The sequence below is a fragment of the Vigna umbellata genome, chromosome 4 (assembly GCF_029865625.1).
Source record: "Vigna umbellata cultivar VRB3 chromosome 4, Vumbellata_1.0, whole genome shotgun sequence".
NCBI classification, from domain to species: domain Eukaryota; kingdom Viridiplantae; phylum Streptophyta; class Magnoliopsida; order Fabales; family Fabaceae; genus Vigna; species Vigna umbellata.
Genome location: NC_142168.1, coordinates 50,664,970 through 50,685,342, shown reverse-complemented (window position 1 = coordinate 50,685,342; position 20,373 = coordinate 50,664,970). Strand labels below are relative to the sequence as shown.

General features: G+C 34.6%; 1 pseudogene; it reads left to right on the top strand.

Moving 5' to 3' along the window:
* Positions 1 to 11,026: 11,026 nt before the first annotated feature.
* Positions 11,027 to 14,312, top strand: LOC148200511 (uncharacterized; annotated as a pseudogene).
* Positions 14,313 to 20,373: the final 6,061 nt, after the last annotated feature.

The following is a 20,373-nucleotide window of genomic DNA, read 5'->3' as shown; positions in this document are numbered from 1 at the left end:
ACTTGTGTAAATCTGTTCATCATCAAAACTTCATCTTTGATTTTTGCTAACAGCCCCGGCTCACTTCCTGGAGGCCATGAAGTTGGTTTGGCGGGGTGCAGGAGCAGTCATCAGATCTGGAAAAAACAAGAAAACTCAGATACGTTAAGGTCGACATACTAAAGAAAAATGAATTCAACATAATAATACCATACCAAACGCCTTTCGTTCTCAATCCTCATGACGAAGGCATTCGACTAAGTGACGGGCGAAAATTCGGCGGGGAAGAGCGTTAATGGTGTGCACAGCCTCTAAGTCAGCCGGACCCAACACCCCGACAGGGAACACTTTTATTTTCTGGGGTACCCTTGTCCAGTAAAAAGGGAACAAGGGATTCCCCGCAGACTCATGGAATTCATGACGACCGGCAGCATCGATGATAATCTTGAAGTAGTGATGCTTGAAGTTCTTGAATGAGTCGGAGTAAGGACGGAAGAGTGTCCTATCCCAAATAGAAGTTAGGGACACCCAACCGCCTTGAGGGGGCGGACGGACCTCGAAGTAGTGGAAGAAGACCCGGATTGTCGGGGTAACACCCACGGCCACACACATGGCTAGAAATGCTTGCATGGCCACCCAGGAGTTGGGGTGCAGCTATGCCGGGGCTACGTTGGCTTCTCGAAGGACGGCCATCTGAAACTCCGTAAATGACACCGGGACAAAGAGTTGAGCAAAAACATTGGCATACATATAGAAGAAGTCGTCCGGGCTCGACCTCTTCCCATAATAAACTCTTTCATTCCTCAAACTAACCCTGCCCGGACCAACCTAGAATCCTCCACGTCCCGGATGACATGAAGACGGTTGACCCTCCAGGCTAGTAACTCGCGGGTGCCTGATAACAGTTGAAAAACTGTTATTTTAATGCTTAAAATTGATACTAAAAGCAACCTTTAACACTTAGAAACTAGCTTGAAATCATGGTTTTGGTTATATTTTTAGAAATAAGAGAGCTGGACAGGTTTATGCTTGATTTCAGTGTTTTTATGCAGGTTTTAAGGTGAATTTGGTGAAAGAAGTGAAGAAGGATAGAGATGGAATCAGAAAAGACATCGAAAAGTGCAAAAGGAGAAGCCACAACTGCCGCTCAGCGGCAGTTTACCGTTGAGCGGCACTCAGGCAGTCACGTTGGCTCCGCTGAGGGGTGAAAAGGTCGCTGAGGGAAGAAAAACAACTCACGCACTTACCGTTGAGCGGTAGTTTACTGCTGAGCGACACTATTTTGGGCTTGGGCCTAATTTTCTGTAATTTTAGAATAGTATATAAGCTTTAGGACGTCCTAGGGTTTGTATCTTTGGCTGAGACGAAACAAACACTCTCTTTTCCACCCCTTGAAGGAAGATCTTGGATGCTCAGGCTACCTCCTCCTCTTTCTAGGGTTCTATCTTTCATTCTTTCATTATTGTTCATCTAGTTTCACCATGAATATGGTGAACTAAACATTGTATTGTTGTTGGGGAATCAATGTAGTCTTGTGAAACTCTCAAATATGGAATTTGTTTTAACGTCTTATATTAAGATATATGGTTTCTTTCATCTTTAGTTAGGGTTTTTCCTCTTTGCTTATTGCTTGCTTTGTTTAACTCATTCATTGCCATGATTATTGATTTTGTCGATACGGGAACGTACGGGGAAGTCTAGATCCGGGGAATTTCTCCCAATAGCATATTGGTTGCCTTTTAGCTCCTGCACTTCAGAACTAATTATTAGGAATGCTAGGAATTATATGAACTCGTAATTAAGGATAGACCTTCTTGCAAGGTGATTTAGAGAGTGACATTAGCAATTGATGATAAGAATGATGAATTCCTAAAAGTATATGAGAGTGGATAAGATGAAATTGATAACCCCAACAATATACTCATCCATCTAATTCATTGAAGTGTTTGTATTCTGTTTTTCTCCATTGATCAAATTCATGCATACATATTTAATTATTGTCTCTTGCATTAAAACCTACAATCAATTTGTTCTTAAGTCTTAAATAATCAACAAATCATATAGCTAAACTAGGCCGTGAGTCCTTTGGGAGAACGATACTTGGTCTTACCGAGTTTATTACTTGATACGATTCGGTCACACTTGCCGATTGTTAAACAAGTTTGTGGCGCCGTTTTTCGGTGTTCATAAATTTGTCATCAGTGTCGTATGTTGAAGCAAATAGACTGGCACCATAAGGAGCCCAGTCATATTCTGTCACCAGGGTACCATCACCGTCCGACTCATATGGGGAGTCGTCTATGCGAATGCCGCCCTTGAGCAGGAAGATGGGGACTCCGTAATCCGACCGCCCGCCGCGTCTGGAGAACGAGGCTCCAGTCCGGAAGACCGGACGGTCTCCTCCAGAAAGGACGACAACACCGAACTTGGAGAAGCACCTCGCTCACCATCGCCCCTCGCCGAACTCCCCCGATCCTGCTCGACGACTCAGAAGAAGAATCAATATGGACAACAGCCATTTATTACCTGAGGGAAAAAGAATACCAAGCTTGAATGAAAATGGAGAAAGTGAAAATGACAGCACCCCCTCTCCCTATTTATAGAAAAATTTCTGTAACCGTCAAGCACATCTGCACCGTCCAAGGCCAGCACGATCAACGCTCCAGATGCGAGGCCGCTTCAACTTTCGCCACTGCAAACGCGACACGTGTATTTCCCGTCCAAATCCAAATTCGAAAAGTCGAGATCCCAAAGCCCATGAGATTCGGCCCAATACCAGTCCACTGAACCTCGCTACCCCACAATCAGGGCAGACACCACGCTCAAAGCCCTACATACACTGCATATACTAGGGCTTGGGGGGCTTGTGTACCAGTAGGGACCAGGCATCAAACAGACCGGACGTCCGCATAACCATAATGGTCCAATCACGCTACCTTGCCGCTCTTCATCAGGAGGGGTCGGGCGTGATAGGCCGGACGTCCGTATGTCCATGATCATCCAATTATGCAACCTTGCCGCTTGTCATCCGGATGAACAACAACTCATATGAGGTCGGCTGATCATATCGTCAATTAACCAGATTGCCTATATGGGTCGGCCGGTCGTAAGACCAAAATTCGGGAGACCAGCCGACCACATCGCTAATTAACCAGGTTAGGATTTAGATTAAGGTAAGTAGTTGTTAAAAGCTATTGGGCTGAATTTGGGTCGTGATTAACTTTTCACTAATCTCATGCCCATAGCAAAAACTATAAATACAAATACAGGGTGAGTGGTAGATAGGTTGCATTTACTGCACATTTATTACTGTTCTATCGAAAAACGCCATTACTCTCAAATTGACTTTGACATCGGAGAATCTTTCGCAGGTCTCCCACCCGCATGCAGAGAAGGAAATCGAGAAGTAAGGAGTGAGAACCAGACGACCGAGAGACGAGAAGAGGAGGACGTGGAGACATTGTACGACTTAGCCCATACAACCAAAACACTTTTGGTGTTTAACATGAGAGAAGGTTTTGTGCAGATTTTTATTAATGTGAATTATACATTTCTAAATATATACTCAGATTCAAAAATATATTTTAGATGGTATAATATTACTCAATATATATTATTTACAACTTTCTGAATTTCATAATTTAAAATATATTTTTAAATTTGGAAATTTATCCTAAATTGTATAATTCGGTATTATTATTATTATTATTATTATATTATGATATTATGATGATTTTTATTATTAATATTAATATTATTATATTATTGTTAATGACAATAATATAATATCTTTACTAATACATATTAATATTTTTTGTTTGTTGTCTAAGTTTATTATATTTATTAATAAAAATTATTTAAAATAATTTAAATATCTTAATGACAATATCATAATTCACTTATTAAACATATATTTAATGTTATTAAGAGTAATTTAAATATAATGTATTTTATATAATACCTTCCGGACTAGATGATCAAGAATGTGTTTTCGGATTCAAAAATATATTCCGAATTATAAAGTCCAAAACACAATAAGAAAAACATACTGTAAATTATATAATCTTTAGTATCCTTCTAAATCTATATAAATATATGTTAGGTTGTATAATCTTAAATATATATTTATTACTATTTTTAAATTGTATAATCTGAAATATATTTTCTTGATCTTAAAATAGATTTTAGACTGTGAAATATAGAAAGAATCACTTTTAGTGAGAGTAATTTTGGATTATAATGTTTTCAGATTGTAAGTAGAAAAAAAAAGTCCTTATTTACTTTTATGAATAAATTTATCAAAATTTCAATATAAATTTTTGAATTTTAAATATTTAATTTTAATAGTAGAGAAACATAGAAAGTATTTTAGTTTCTATAAAAATATCTACAACAAGAAATCAATATCAAGGTTAATAAAACCCAAATCTCGAAAATCACAAAAAAACACTTACAAATTCTACCTTACACTTTTCATCCTTATAGGCTAAAAAAGTAACCTTTATTATAAATATTTCATTAATTTTTATTTTTACTTATAAACGAAACCCATAATTGATTAAACAAATGGAATCGATTAAAACTAAATAAAATACAATAAAAGATTAATTTTTTTAATCTAACAAAATCAATAATTAAAATATAAAAATATAAATAATAATTCAATATTTAAAAATATATTTTATTATCATCATAAAATTAAAATTAAAATAATTAATAAAATAAAATTGATATTTTGCTAGTACATGTTTTATATTAAAATAAAATAAAATAAATTTATTTACATTCTTACAATTTATTATAATATATTTTATACTCAAATATAATATTTTATTCACTGAAATTTTATAATCACTTTTTATCTTAATTTAAAATTTATTTTACTTTTAATTTATAATTTTGAGAATTTATATTTTACATTAAATTATTTTAAAAAAAATTTATAAATAATTTTCTAAATATATTAACATATAACCAAATTTTTTTATTACATCATTCTTGATACTTTCCACTCATTTCTCTTCGACAATTAATTAGTTTGCACATAGATTAAATATCATACTAACTATATTATAATGTAAAAATTATTATTTTTATTTGATTAAAAGAAAAAAAATAAATATAAATAACGATCAAAAGAAAAAACAAACTAATTCCACTTAACCTCAAAATTAAATTAAGAAAATGTAACAACAAGTTAAGAAATTACATAAAAAACAATCCTAAAAATTTAATACATGAAACCTAAAAATAACATAAAAGGAAAAAATATAGACAAATGACGTGAAAGAGAATAGATATGACAAAATAAGGTTATTGGGAGGTTCCTAAGATCTCCTAATGTATTTCTCTAAGATTTATTATATAGAAATTGAATTATGCTTTATTTTGGACTTTTTAGTTGTAATTTTCTTCTTATAACGTAATATCCTCCAACGACAATTATTTTCTAAATAAATCTAATATCTTTATAATATATTTGATTTTTATGGAGATTTAAAAATATTCAAAAAGATTTTGTCATATTTCAAAAGATTTCAAAATTATTATGTTTTGATGTTTGTTATATAATTAAATAAGATATTTATTTCAAAATATCAAATAAAATATCTAAAGTATTTGTCTCAAACTATCTTTTATCATAAAGATTATTGAATTATCAAAGTTCTTTTTGTGAAAAAGAAAATAGAGAAATTCACAAAGTTCAATTTTTGTTGGACATTCCTTCTTCATGGCTTAATCAAAATTAAGTTTGGTTAAGCTAAATTAGTTTTTCAGTAGTCATATTTTTCTTCACTTTTTTATTTTTTTCTTACCTTCTTCATTCAATGTTTGACTTGATTTTTTGTAGTTTAAATAATTTATGACCTTAAACCTAACTTCAATTGCATCAATACAACTCAAAATAATAAAACAACATTTATTCAGCTAAAAAATTATTTTTAACCTCTCAAGTTCATTTAGTTATCTTAGAATAAATCATGATTAAAACAAAATTTTAAACACAAAAATCAATTAAGAAATCAATATTAAAAGTTAAATGAAGGTATAAATATGCATTCATCAACTTGACCTTCGGTCAGAACCGACTCAACCAACATTTGACCTATATAGCTTGGTCGAAGCCCGTTTGATTGAATTTCACTCAGAGTTAACTCAATTTTATTTTTAATTTTGACCACAATTCACTCATCCTGAATCGATCAGGTCAAATTTCTGCCTAGGCTGACTTAGTCAAATTTCCATTGACACCATCCCAGCTAATTTTGATCGAGACAAACTCAATCGAATTTTGATTGAGCCCTACTTGACTGAGTTTCGGTCTGGATCGACTCGGCCAAATTCTTGCCAGGGTCGACACTGTCGAATTTCAGTCTGGGTCTACTTTGTTGAATTTTGATTAGAGCTAACTCGGTCGAATTTGGGTCGGGGCTAACGTTACCAAATTTTGGTTAGGGTCGACTAGATCGAATTTCGATCGTGGTCGAATCGTTCAAATTTTGGTTGGGGCTAACACGATAGACTTTCAATCAGGCTTAACTCCCTAAAATTTTTGTCGGACTCGACTTCGCCAAATTTTTGTTGGACATTGTTAGCAATAAGGGAAGAATTGAAGATATGAATTTCTAAATGATGACAAAAAGAAGGTCCAAGAATCCAAAACACTGCAAATATGTTAGAGGACTTGTTGTTTACTTTTAAGCTTTTATAATAAGTCCTTTATGGTTATATGTTGAACTTAGAAGAATACACAACTAGTTGCATAAGATTACATAGGTAAGAGTTTAATTTCAAAAATGCTCTAGAATAATCAACCATCATAACTAATAATCTATTACTCCAGTTAATCACACTTGGTAAACGATTATCATAAAGAGAAAATAATTTTTGAAATAGCTTCAGATTATTCCCACTTATGATAATCGATCTTCAATGATAATTGTGAAAAGACTCTTCAACTTTTTAACCTAATTTTCAAATATTGTGTCTATATATTTTGCTTAAACCAAATTTCGAACAAACTATTCATTTTAGAGGTTTAGTATGGTGTTGTAAAGAAACTCTTTGTGCTTTTGAAAAGTGGCTTATAAAGCCTAGTGTTGGTAGAAGTGAGAGCTTTCACTTAGTGTGTCTAAGTGATTGTGTACATCTGTTGTGACTAGGAAAAGTTGTACATCCTTTGTGTGTCAAAGAAAGTGTTGTTCGTGCCTTCAAAAGAGCTGCTTTCTAAGCTTTACTCTACTATTTGTTATTGTAAGTTTTTCTATTTTTAGTGATTAGTTAATCCTTTTTAGAGAGATTAAGAACTGGATGTAGGGTCTTTTCCCTACATTATTTATCCTTATTGTTCTTTTTTAAACGAATAAATTTGTTATGAAATCAATCCATAAAAAGAGAAAATTTTAAAAGGGCACAATTTTTATTAAGTAAATCAATTCACCCCTCTCTTGGTTTTTGTCCTCATGTGAACATTCAGTTGTGCGATTCGAACACTTGATTCGGTGTGGAATTTTGGTCAAGGCTGACTTGGTGGAATTTCAGTCGAGACTGACTCGGTCAAAATTTTGTTGGGACATTCTCAGCTGAATTTCGGCGGGTGATGACTTGAGCTAACCTTTGGATATGGAAGACCAAGATTGACCTTCGATTGGGGATGATTAGGGTTGGCCCTCAACTCACTAGTAAAAAAACTGGATTTAAAATCACACAATATGCCTCATTTTTAGCCGAACCAAAGCCTATTAGAACACGGTGGCACATTCGTAAATTAGACAAACTTTTATGACTCGGTTCATAGTGAGCCGAGGCTTATAAAACATATTGCCTCGGTTAATTGGGGACCCGAGGCAATATGTCTTGTCCATCACTGACACATCTGATTTATGGAACGTTGAAGTCTTTTCTGTGCAAACCATACGACATCAGTTAAGTAAGAGCTGGTGTAAAAAGTTGTTTATGTTTCGGTTAGGTGGTAAACTGAGGTGTATAAGATTTTTTTCTGGGAGTTTTGGCATCGGTTATTGGGTTAACTGAAGCATATAGTGGTTTATTGCCTCGTTTATTGGATTAACCGAGGTAGTAGAGGCTGCTTTACATTACTTCCAGGGATGTAAAAACATTTTACCTTACTGTTGTTCCTCTTTCTTCTCCCTGCAAAACTGGTTTTTCTTCTTCCCTAGTCGCACCTTCATTGCTCTATGCAGCAAAGCATCCTCTCATGCGCGTTGGTGCCTCCGTTTCGCCATCTACGTTGTTGCATTTCTGTGTTGCGTTCGTGCCTCCATTCCAGTCAACGCCGTCGCTACTCCGCCACCCTGCACCGCTGGACTTCAACGCTTTCTCCACGGCGTTCATCCCTTCACTTTGTTCTTCGTGGTAAGTTTTTTTTAAAACCGCTCCCTTTGAAGAAAACTTTTTAAAATGACAACTTTCGCAAGACCGAAAAGCTAACTCCTTGACGGTGGGTGACATACATAAACTATTGAATAAAATAAATCTCTGTCATGCTTTTCTGCAATGAAGAAAAGAAAGAGAAAAATAAATAAGAAATTGTTATATGTATATATAGAGTGAGTTAGCATGATGATATATTAATTATATAATTGGTTTAATAGGTTCGGAGGTCCTTATATTTGTGGGTTCGTTTCAATTGGGTCCTCCAATTTTGAAAGTGATCAATTTGGTCCCTGATTTAACAAAATTGAGTCAATAATACCCTTTCCGTTAAATGTAATGGACGGCGTTAACTTTTTAAACATGTATCATGTTGAGGCATCCTTTTATTTGCAGGTTGGACAGTTTTATTTGAAGGATGCTTCAACATACCACATGTTTAAAACGTTAATGTCGTCCATTGCATTTAACGGAAAGGGTATTATTGACTCAATTTTGTTAAATTAGGGACCAAATTGATCACTTCCAAAATTAGAGGACCCAATTGAAACGAACCCACAAATATAGGGACCTCCGAACCTATTAAACCTATATAATTATGACTTGTGTTATTCTGATATTTTTCGTGAGGCCTGCACACGGTTGTTATCATTGAAGCTTAACTGCGCTTAAGTTTTTGTGTATCTTTTCTTTGATAAAGGTATCCCTAAGTTTTCCTCAGAAGCAATTATGAGCTTTGGATAAATTGTGTATAGCAGGACCATTTAGTGGGTCTAATTCTGTATCATTTGTCAGAAAAAGAAAAGGGTACAGAAGTGAGTTATTTTAGAATGATGTTGATGATTTGCATTTTCATGTGTGATATATGATTTGCTCCCTTTGAAGAAAACTAATTTCCTCTTTCTCTGCAATAAGTTTGTTGTTCAAATGTTGGTTCAATTGTCTATATGCGATTTTAGTAGCATAAGTTTGATTCGGTTCTCTGCTATTTCAAAAAGTAATTCTAGATTAAGCTTAATTATTTGAACTTAATTTCCTCACCTTTTGATTTGCTTGGTTTGATGGTGATAATGGGTGAAGAGAATTTGGAAGAAAAGGTTTGGCTGAGAAGAGAAAATGGAAAAGAAAAGAAAGATATTATGTGAAGCACTATTGGTAGAGTGGAAATGAGATATACTGAAACTTTTTATTAAAATGATGTTGTTCTAAGGTTTAATTTTATTTTTGGTGTCCTTTTATTTTATAGAAAAACAAGAAAAAATAAATTATTTCAAAAATAACTTTAAGAGAGTAATGAGGGAATTATTGATTTATGAAGAAATTAGTCAACCAAATGCTAATATTGTTACAAATAAATTACTAATGCATGAAATTAAAGTTTGAAGAGGAGTTGCTTGGAGCCATTCTGTGCACAATGAATGATGATCAAGATTGTGGAAAGAAATTTAGAGTTGTCACTAGATTTGACTACTTTAAAGAAGTCAAACTCAAATATAAGAATTTATAATAATTTAGTCACACTTTTCTACCAATCAAACTAGGACATTTTCTTCTTGCACCTCCATATAAATAAAGTTTTCATTCTATTTTTTGAATTATACAGTGAGTCTTAATTTTTGAGTTCTGCAATTTTGAAGTCATTTTTAAAATGAGATTTTTTATATATATAAATAAAAGTGTAGAAAGAAACTGTCTCTTTAATTGAAATAAAAAATAAAACCCATGTGAGTGGCAGCTGGACTTTGTATTAAATCAGCCAAATTCGAGCTCTCCTTCTTGTCCACACTTCTTTTATGGAGAGTATTGAATTGTGTGATTGTCCTCCAAATGTCCCAAAATATTATTCAACAATTTCCCTGCAGTTAATAATGCAAATAATTAGCCTAAGAAAACTAACTAATGTGTGCTTTGTTTTTGTGTAGATATTATATTTTTGTGGTGAGATATTATATGCGAACATTTGGTGAGATATTATTCTCAATAGTTGACCGACTTTGACGCTCCCAGGTTCATATTCTTAAAATTTTCCTTTTAATATGAACATGTAATTATTTGTTTGCTTCAATATATTGTTTACGTGAATATATTGTATGTTGCATATGTAATTATTTGTGTGTTTGAATATATATATTGTTGTTGTGCATTAGCCTTAGTTTGCTGTTTGAGATTCAATACAAAAATTATTGACTATCTCCCTTTTTTTTAACAAATGTACTTTTACAAATGAATAGAAAGGAGATAGTAATAATAATTTACAAGTATTTAATCTTGAATTGTCCGGTTGGATAGTTTAAGAAGTGTAATAACTTTTTCATAGTTTATTAATACTTATCAATTTTAATATATGTGTCTTAAATTTCATGAAATCTTGCAGTTGTGTTTTGTATTGATCTTTGGGTGCATATTTGATTGTGATTTATAATCACTTTCATTTCGTGTAACCTGAACACCAATGCGAAATGCTGACAAAATTTCGTGAAATTTTAGATATGTTGTTTAAAATTGATATGTTTAATAAACTAAAAAAAGTGAATCTTCTTGAATGGGATAGGGTCACACCTTGAATACAAACACTATTAAAGTGATCATTCAAGATTATTGAATTGTGTAAACAATTTTAGTAAACATGCGTACGGATCGAGGGTGAATTAATTTACCACGCATCAGCACTGAGTACGAGAGAGTGGTAGAAGAATTTATAGAGTTTGCGCAACGTAATGCGAGTACAAGTGGTTATGATGAAGTCAAGTTTAGATGTCCTTGTGTGAACTGTTTGAATGGGAGGAAGTTGAATGCAACCGATATTAGGGAACATCTTATCTATGATGGTTTCATACGAAGTTATACAACATGGATATGGCCCAACGAGGCAACAAACTTTCCAACATCCAACTGAAAATGTATATGATTCCACCATGGATATGGAAGATCGACCGGAAGAAGACAACTTAGAGGACATGATCCGCGATGTTGGCGCAGAAGCTTTTGCCTAAGCATATGTGTATGAATCAACTAAGTTTGCATGGTTGTCAACGGTGTTAAGGCTCATGAATTTAAAGGCGAGCAATGGATGGACTGATAAGAATTTTACAGAATTATTTTCGTTGTTGAATGAAATGCTGCCAGATGAAAATACATTACCCACTCGTAATTATGATGCAAAAAAAATTCTTTGTCCGATGGGTATGGAGTATAAATGGATACATGTATGTCCAAATGATTGCATATTGTATAGGAATGAGTATAATGTTTTGACAAAGTGTCCAAAATGTGGGTTATCACGATACAAGGAAAAGAACAACGGTAAAGATAGTGGTCACACAGAAAAGAATGGTTATGCTTTGAAAGTAGTTTGGTGCCTTCCACTGGTGGCCAGACTTAAGCGTTTGTTCGCAAATCCCAAAGACGCTAAAAACCTAAGATGGCATGCAGATGAGAGAACAACTGATGGGTTGCTTCGTCATCTAGCTGATTCAAAACAATGGAAAAATATTGATCAAGAATTCCCCCAATTTGGTCAAGAGTGTAGAAATCTTAGGTTTGGCTTAGCTACTGATGGAATGAATCCTTTTGGTAATTTAAGTACAAATTACAGTTGTTGGCCCATTATATTGATAATTTACAACTTATCTCCTGGATTGTGCATGAAAAGAAAGTACATAATGTTGTCAATGTTCATATCTGGTCCAAAGCAGCCTGGAAATGACATAGATGTTTATCTCAGGCCACTAGTTGAAGACTTGAAGTTGTTGTGGGTTAATGGGGTTGAAATATTTGATGCCTTTGCTTCAGAAACTTTCATGATGCATGCCATGTTATTTTGCACCATTAATGACTTTCCAGCTTACGGTAATTTGTCGGGGTATAATGTGAAGGGTGATAAAGCATGTCCTATATGTGAAGAAAACACTGTAACTCATCAATTAAAACACGGAAGGAAGACAATGTATATGCGTCATCGGCAATTTTTACAATCTAATCATCCATATTGAAGGTTAAAGAAAACATTCAATGGAGTACAAGAGAAAGACAATGCACCCATTCCACTTACTGGACTTGAAGTTGTTGAAAAAGTTAATCGAGTACATCATGTATTTAGGAAAACATCCAAGAAGTCTTCTGTAACGACCCCTTGGAAGAAGAAATCAATATTCTTTGATGTTCCATATTGGTCAAAGTTAGATGTTAGACATTGCATAGATGTGATGCATGTAGAGAAGAATGTTTGTGATAGCTTGATTGGTACACTACTAAACATTCAGGGAAAAACAAAAGATGGAGTGAATGCGCGTTTGGATTTGGTTGACATGAAGATCCGAGAAGAGTTGGCACCAAGAGAGATTGGTAAACCTACTTATTTTCCCCCTGCATGTTACACAATGTCCAGACAAGAGAATATAAGTTTTCGTCTTTGTTTAAAGAGTATCAAGGTACCACAAGGATACTCTTCAAATATCCAGAGCTTAGTGTCAATGCTGGACTTAAAGCTTGTTGGACTGAATTCTCACGATTGCCACGTCTTAATGCAACAATTGTTACCGGTGACAATTCGTGGAATTTTGTCCAAAAAAGTTAGGCAGACCATAACTCGATTGTGCTCATTTTTCTCGTCAATTTGTAGTAAAGTTATCGATCCTACAAAGTTAGATGAACTTCAAAGCGAAATTATCATCATCTTGTGTCAGCTAGAAATGTTTATTCCTCCATCCTTTTTTGACATCATGGTGCATTTACTTGTTCATTTGGCCAGAGAAATAAATTTGTGTGAACCAGTATACTTAAGATTGATGTACCCTATTGAGCGTTATATGAAGATTTTGAAAGGATACGTCAAAAATCAATATCGTCCAGAAGGTTCAATGATTGAAAGATATATTGCTGAAGAAAGTATTGAGTTTTGCTCTGATTATATGAGTAAAGAAAATCCGATAGGAGTTCCTCGGACATCATGGTTGAATAGATATTCTACAAGTAAAAACATCTGAGGTGTGAATGTGGTGACAAAAAGTTGTGAAGAATTAATGCAAGCACATCTGTACATATTAAACAACACAGATGAAGTGATCCCATTTTTGGAAGCACACAAAGCCGTTGTAAGGGACAAGTATCCAAGACAATCATTGAAATGGCAGTTGATGGAGCATAATAGAACATTCTTGTCTTAGTTCAAATCTGAAGTTTTGAAAGAATGACGGTCCTTTGAGACTTTGTTGTGGCTAGCAAATGGTTTGAAGTTTGACGTTGTATGTTGTACAGGCTACGAAATTAATAATTTCACATTCTATACAATGACTTTGGATGATAAAAGCACAATACAAAATAGTGGCGTCAGTCTAGAAGCTGAGTCGCTACAATTTTCCACATCCAAAGATCAAAATCCTGTAATTGGATCCATGAGATATTATGGTAGAATTGAACAGATATGGGAGGTTGATTACACTAAGTTTTCCGTTGCACTCTTCAAATGTAAGTGGGTCAACAATAAGAGTGGTGTCAAAATAGATGAATCTGGTATGACACTTGTTGATTTTCGAAAGGTTAGTTATGGAGACGAACCGTTTATCATGGCATATCAAGCAAGTCAGGCTTTTGATGTCAAAGATCCTACGTCTGACCATTGGTATGTTGCTCTTCAAGGAAAAAGACAAATTGAAGATAAAGAAGAGAATCTAAATAATCTTCATATTATTGACAACCATCCATTTAAAACGACAATAAATTTGTTTGGTGATGTATCTGATCCCCTGGTAAATACTCGTACTATATACTTCTCAATTTTAATATTTACTTCTAATTGGCGTCATAACATAACCATTTTTTCATGTAACAGCAGATAGGTCAAGAGGGAAGTCCTACCCCGAAGAAGACTCATTTATCTGAGGACGACCTTCTTGGTGCGTTAGACGAACTTGCTAAAATCATTTCAGATGCGCCGTTGATTGTACATTGGGATTCTACTACATTTGGAAGAGAAGCTCAGATCCCATTGTACTTGTATCAACAAGATGTTAGGGAGCTTGCGTCAGTGAGAGAAGAAATTAATATTACACTCATTCAATTGTGGATGATGTAAGTTTATGAAAACCTTTTTATATAATTCTTTTTTATGAAGTCACTTATATCAGATTATTTCTTCATTTTAGGTATATGTTTGATGTTAGTAACAAGAAGGCGTTCAACGATGTATATGAGTTCATTGACCCCTCTATGACTCATGAAAGAAATAAATTTGATGATATCCAAACATACATCACCACCTGCTTTGGAATGGGGAAGGAGATATATTTTCTTCCTTATATACTTGGGTAAGTGAAGTTTGTTAACTTTAAAGTTTCATTTATTAATTTTGGTATATGACAATTAAGTTATTACCAATTTCAAGTGTCATTGGCAGCTACTTGTGATCTCCATACCGGAGAACACTGCTGTTTGGTTTTGTTCATTGCACAAGTCTCCTCCCAACCTCTTAGACATGTAGTAGATTGGTAAGAACCTCAATGTTTCAACTTTCTTTGTTATATAAATGTATGCTAAATCAATTTTTTTTAATAGTTCCCTTGCAACACATATGATGTTATCTGGGAGATCTATTGCTGTTAACACTCGGCAAGTGTACCGAATCGTATCAAGTAATAATAAAATAGTAAGACCAAGTATCGTTTCCCAAAGGACTCACGGCCTAAATAGTTAAGTGATTTGTTGATTAAATTAGTAAAAGAAATCATTGTGTTTGAATTGTGGAAAATAAACATGAATGCAAGTGTTTGATTAATTGGATTGAAAGAAGCAAAACAGATTGATGTAAATATGGAATGATGATGTTGTTGGGGTTTCCGATTTATCCTATCCACTCTCATGTATTCAAGAATTCATCTTTCTTCATTAATGTTAATGTTACTTTCTAATTTACCTTAAACCCGATGTCTCGGTGAAGAAAGCCTACACCTAATCACTAGTTTAAATTGTCTTGTCTCCCTATCAATTATTCATGCATTACATTCGCACAGAAGCTTAAAGGCAACCAATCCTCCTATCCCTATGTCTAGGTAATATTTCTCTTGGGAGAATTTCCTCAGTTCTAGATGTACCTATATGTGTCCATATAAATAACATCCATGATCATGCAATTGAATAGAAGAAAAACCCTAACAATTAATGAAGCAAAGCAAATAAAATCAAGAATCAATTCAATACATGAGAGTTTCAAAGGATTACATCGGTTCCCCAACAACAATAAAGGTTTAGTTCACTATAGACATGGTGAAACTAGATGAAAAACAATGAAAGAATGAAAGATAAAACCCTAGAATTTGAAGAAAGGAGCTTCCAAAATCCGCCTCCAAGGGGTGAAAAGCAATGAAAGAATGAAAGATAAAACCCTAGGTCGACTAAACCCTAATATAGTTTATTAAGAATTACAGAAAATAGGCCCAAGCCCAATTAAATAGCGCTCAACGACACTTTTGACACTTAGCGGCACTTTTGGCGCTCAACGGTAAATGCGTTTCTTCAGAATGACACTCAGCTGAACTTTTGGCCCTCAACGGTGACTGCAGTGCTTCAGAACGTCGCTCAACGGTAAAAATTATGCTGAGCAGTGAATGCGACTCTTCTTTTTGTGCAATTTTAGTTCCTTTCCTGAGTCCAGCTCCTTACTACTTCAACTTCTTTCATCTAATTCATTTTAATTCCTGCCAAAACAAGAAAAATCAAGCATAAAAGCCATCTAACTCTCTATTTTCCAAAACTTAAGAAAAAGCATGAGTTAAAGCAAATTTCTAAGTCAGCAAGGGTGTTTTTAATATCAAAATTAAGTATAAAAATATCAGTTTTTCAACCGTTATCACAACCCCAAACTTGAAACTTTGCTTGTCCTCAAGCAAAACAAAATATGGCTTAAATAACATAGTCAAACTACAATGGTCTAGCACATCAAAAAAAACATTTTTATCTAGACAAGTAAATCAGTCATGTTTGCTCATCATAGAAAGATCAATCAAGATAGATGATGTCAAAGCCAATCAAGCTTCAATTATGGTGCTCACATAACAAAGAATACACAACAGATGCAACAACCTTATGAGTGATCAACAAGCAAACCTAAAACCCATCCAACTCTCTTATTTCCAAAACTTAAGCAAAAGCATGATTTCAAGCTAGTTTCTAAGTCATAAAGGTTGTTTTTAATGTCAAAATTAAGTATAAAAATAACGGTTTTTCAACCGTTATCAACTGCTACAGCTAAAAAGCTTGCATGGGTTGCCCTTAAGGTTTGGTATTGTAGTCTATACTTTGTTACATTTGGTTCCATTCAAATGGTGTTACTTAACATTTTATAATTATGATGATATATTGTATTGTAATAGACAAACGGAGTCATATGAATATGGTTACTACGTCATGTTTTGGATGATGACCATTATTCGTGCACATTACACCAGAGGATGGAAAACGGTAATATTTAGGTTTGAATTTTATTTTCTCGATAGTTTAGATTTCATATACACTAATTGAAATCATTGTGTTTTATGTAGAGATTCAATAGGACTGCTCCAATTCCAGGGAAGTCACTTCAACTCGTGAGGAAAGCACTGGCTAAATATGTAATTCAATTATATAATAGTATGTAGTAGATATTAGGATATAGTAAGTTCTAAGTTTATGTTTCTAAGTTGTTTTATGCTTTTCTACATTATTATTAGTTTAACTTTGTACATTGCATCGATTTATGCTTCAAACTTGATTTATGATTACATTGGATTGATTTATGCTTATAAGAAGTTGATTTATGATTCCATTGAATGTATTTATGTTTTAATATAATTTTCATTCAAAATATACGTTTCTAGATTATTCTAGACTATTCTGGCTGTAAATATATATGCATGTATGTTTCTATAGTTGGAAATGTAGCAAAAACAGACCTCATTTAAAAAAACAGGGGAATATGCCTCGGCTGAGGTCACAACCGAAGTAGAAAAGCCCCCTATGGCCTCGGTTAAGGTCACACCCGAAGCAGAAAGGCTGACGGATGAAAAAACAAACAAAAAAAGACTCTACTGCCTCGGTTAAGGTTACAACCGAGGTAGTAGAGGGGGACATACTGCCTCGGTTCAGAGGGAACCGAGGCATAAAGTCCTACGAAAAAAATAAAAAAAATCAAAACATCTACTCACTAGTGCAGTAAAGGGAAACGACAACTACACTGGTTCTACAACCGAGGCATATACAGGCGAGGTAAAAAGTCTATCACTTTTTGCCTCGGGTTTGAACCAAGGCAAAAAAGTGTATGCTTTTGCCTAAGTTCAAATGAAACCGAGTTCTTTACCAGGCAGCAGAGGGGGTCTTATGCCACAGTTTAAAGTTTAACCGAGGCATTTTTTTTAATTTTACTCAGGAAGGCCTTTTTTAGATTCACTCCTCTCTCTCATCTCATCTCATCACCTTCCCTTCTTTGCATTAACCTTCTCACACCATTCTCAACAACTGAAGCACTCACCAACAACTTCCTCTGCGACCAATCCTTCACAACCAATCCAACCTTCAAAACCTCTGTCACCAAAACTGCGTTTCTCGGCTGGTCCGAGTGTATTGGCCATGTTGCCATTGGCAACCCCAGGGATATGCTCTCTAAGCACGAGTTCTATCCACAAGAACTCATAAACCCTCCTGTTGAAGGGTGGCTCAGAATTTCCAATTGGGGTGCCCAATCCCTCACAATCAGCCCTTTGCCTTCCACTCTCTCCTCAAGAAACAAACAAGATAAAATTCAAGAAAAACGCAGACCGAGTTCATAACTAGCAACTTATGCTGGCAACAAAAAAGTACAACAATAACCCTTAGCAACTTGAGGTGATAGGTGTAGAACAGAGAACAGAGAAATCTTTGAGCCAAGATCCGGTTCTTTGAGCCCTTTAAGCAAAGAACTGGTGATCGAAACCTGTAGAAGAGAAATCCAAAAAACCCTCAACTGATAACGCCGGAGTCCCTTGTGGCGACCTTAGAGATTGTGCTGTTGTAGTAGGAAACTCGCCGTCCAATCTCGCCGGAGAGAATCACAGCTCCTCGATCTCCTCTGTATATGAATCACTCTACATAATCCAATAAAACATCACTCTCACAAATATTTTTTGCATAATCGAGTAAGTGAATAATCTTGTCCTGGTTAGTCACAGAGATGCAAGCAAACTGAGCATCAGAGTAGAACCTTGAACCTCGTCATCACAATCCTCTTGAATCAAAATTGCACGCTAGTCAGTCTCTGAAAATCGCCAAGGGCAACAACAGCGCGCCGGACGGACCGGGTGCTAGGCCAACAGCTCCACCACTGGCACGGGTCGCACCATATGATCTGAGAAACCCAAAAAAAAAGGAGAGAAAGGGGATAACAGCTGAAGAAATGTAGATCTGGGAAAGGGGATAAAAACACTAAAATTGAGGAAGGGGATCTGGATTATAACCCTAGGCAGAGGCACGACGGCAGAGGCACGACGATAGAGGCAGAGGCGCTACGAGTGAGGCGGAGGCGATTGCATGGCGATGAAGATGTTGACAGCAGCGACGAGGCAGAGGCTAGAGGCGACAACAATGGCTCGCGAGGTGGCGGAAATGGCCTGCGCGGCAATGGTTATGGCCCGCAAGGATGACGAAGCAGCAATGGCCTCAAGGAAGATGAAGAATGGCTCTTGCACAAGGAAGAAGAAGGAGATCGCAAGAAAGAAGAAGAAGAATAGCAGAGGAAGCAGAAAGGGTCTTTTAAGCATAAACATTCACTATTATTATAAACGTGCCACCGCGTTTTTATATGCTTTGGTTTTGATAAAATCGAAACCTATATAGCGCGTTAGAAAGCTGATTTCTTACTAGTGACTGCTTCGGTTAAGGGTGAACCGAGGACAAATCCTACCTTTTTATGCCTCGGTTCACACCCCTTTTTGTCTCGCCTAGATATGTCTCGGTTCGGGAACCACTGTCTATGGACAAAAATAACCGTTGTCGTTTCTCTTGACTACACTAGTGACTGGGAACCTTAAACATATCTTGATTTTGAATTTATAAAATCCAAAAACTATCCAATCTAAATCCAATTAAATGGATTGAGATTTAGAATCTCAAAATCCAAATCTAATTAAATGAATTGGATTTAAAATCCAAAAATATAAATTTGAATTTGAAATAATACATTTAAATGGACTTTTAACGATATGAATTCATGTTATTATGAATTAGATCTCACATGGATCATTTGTCCATCTTACCCTAATCTAATCAATTTTGTTTTAAGATTATCTAAAGAAGAGATTTTGGATATGATCATTTTAAAAGTTACACACAAAAAAAATTTGAGTGAAAACACAATCAAAAGAAGAAAACTAGTTGCCATAAAATTTGTAACGTTACTCCCATTTTTCATTTTCTTGACTCTCCCTGAAACCTTTTCCTTCTTTCTCTATAATTTTCTTTCTTTAAGTTTTTATTTGATTAAATTTTCAAATAAAATAAGTTTTTATTTACTCTAAAAATTTCTTCTTCTATCTTTTCAAATAAAAGATTTCACCGTAGGTTTTGATATTGTATAAATTTGGAAACAAATTAGTATTTGTGAAATTGTCCAACAAGTATATATGTATACTTTAATACTTGAGATGATGGGGAACCATTAACATTATTCCTATTACTTGTGTGATTAAGTCTTACCAAAGTCTTTTCATCTGATTCTATTAGAAAACTGAAATATAGCAGTAGGGTTAGCTCCTTTCAGAACTTCAATTCGTTTTAGCTACTTTCTTTTCTTATAAATATTTATAGTAAAATTTATTCACTCAACACCAAAATACTTATTAGATATGCATTTATCATATAAACATTTGTGCATAAGTTAACTATGTTATTAACATAAAACAAGATTAAAGTGTTTTATTTGAATATAAATTTATGTTATCGTATGGCGAACTATAAATAGTTTATGAACTTATTTATAAATTATTTCAAACATTTACG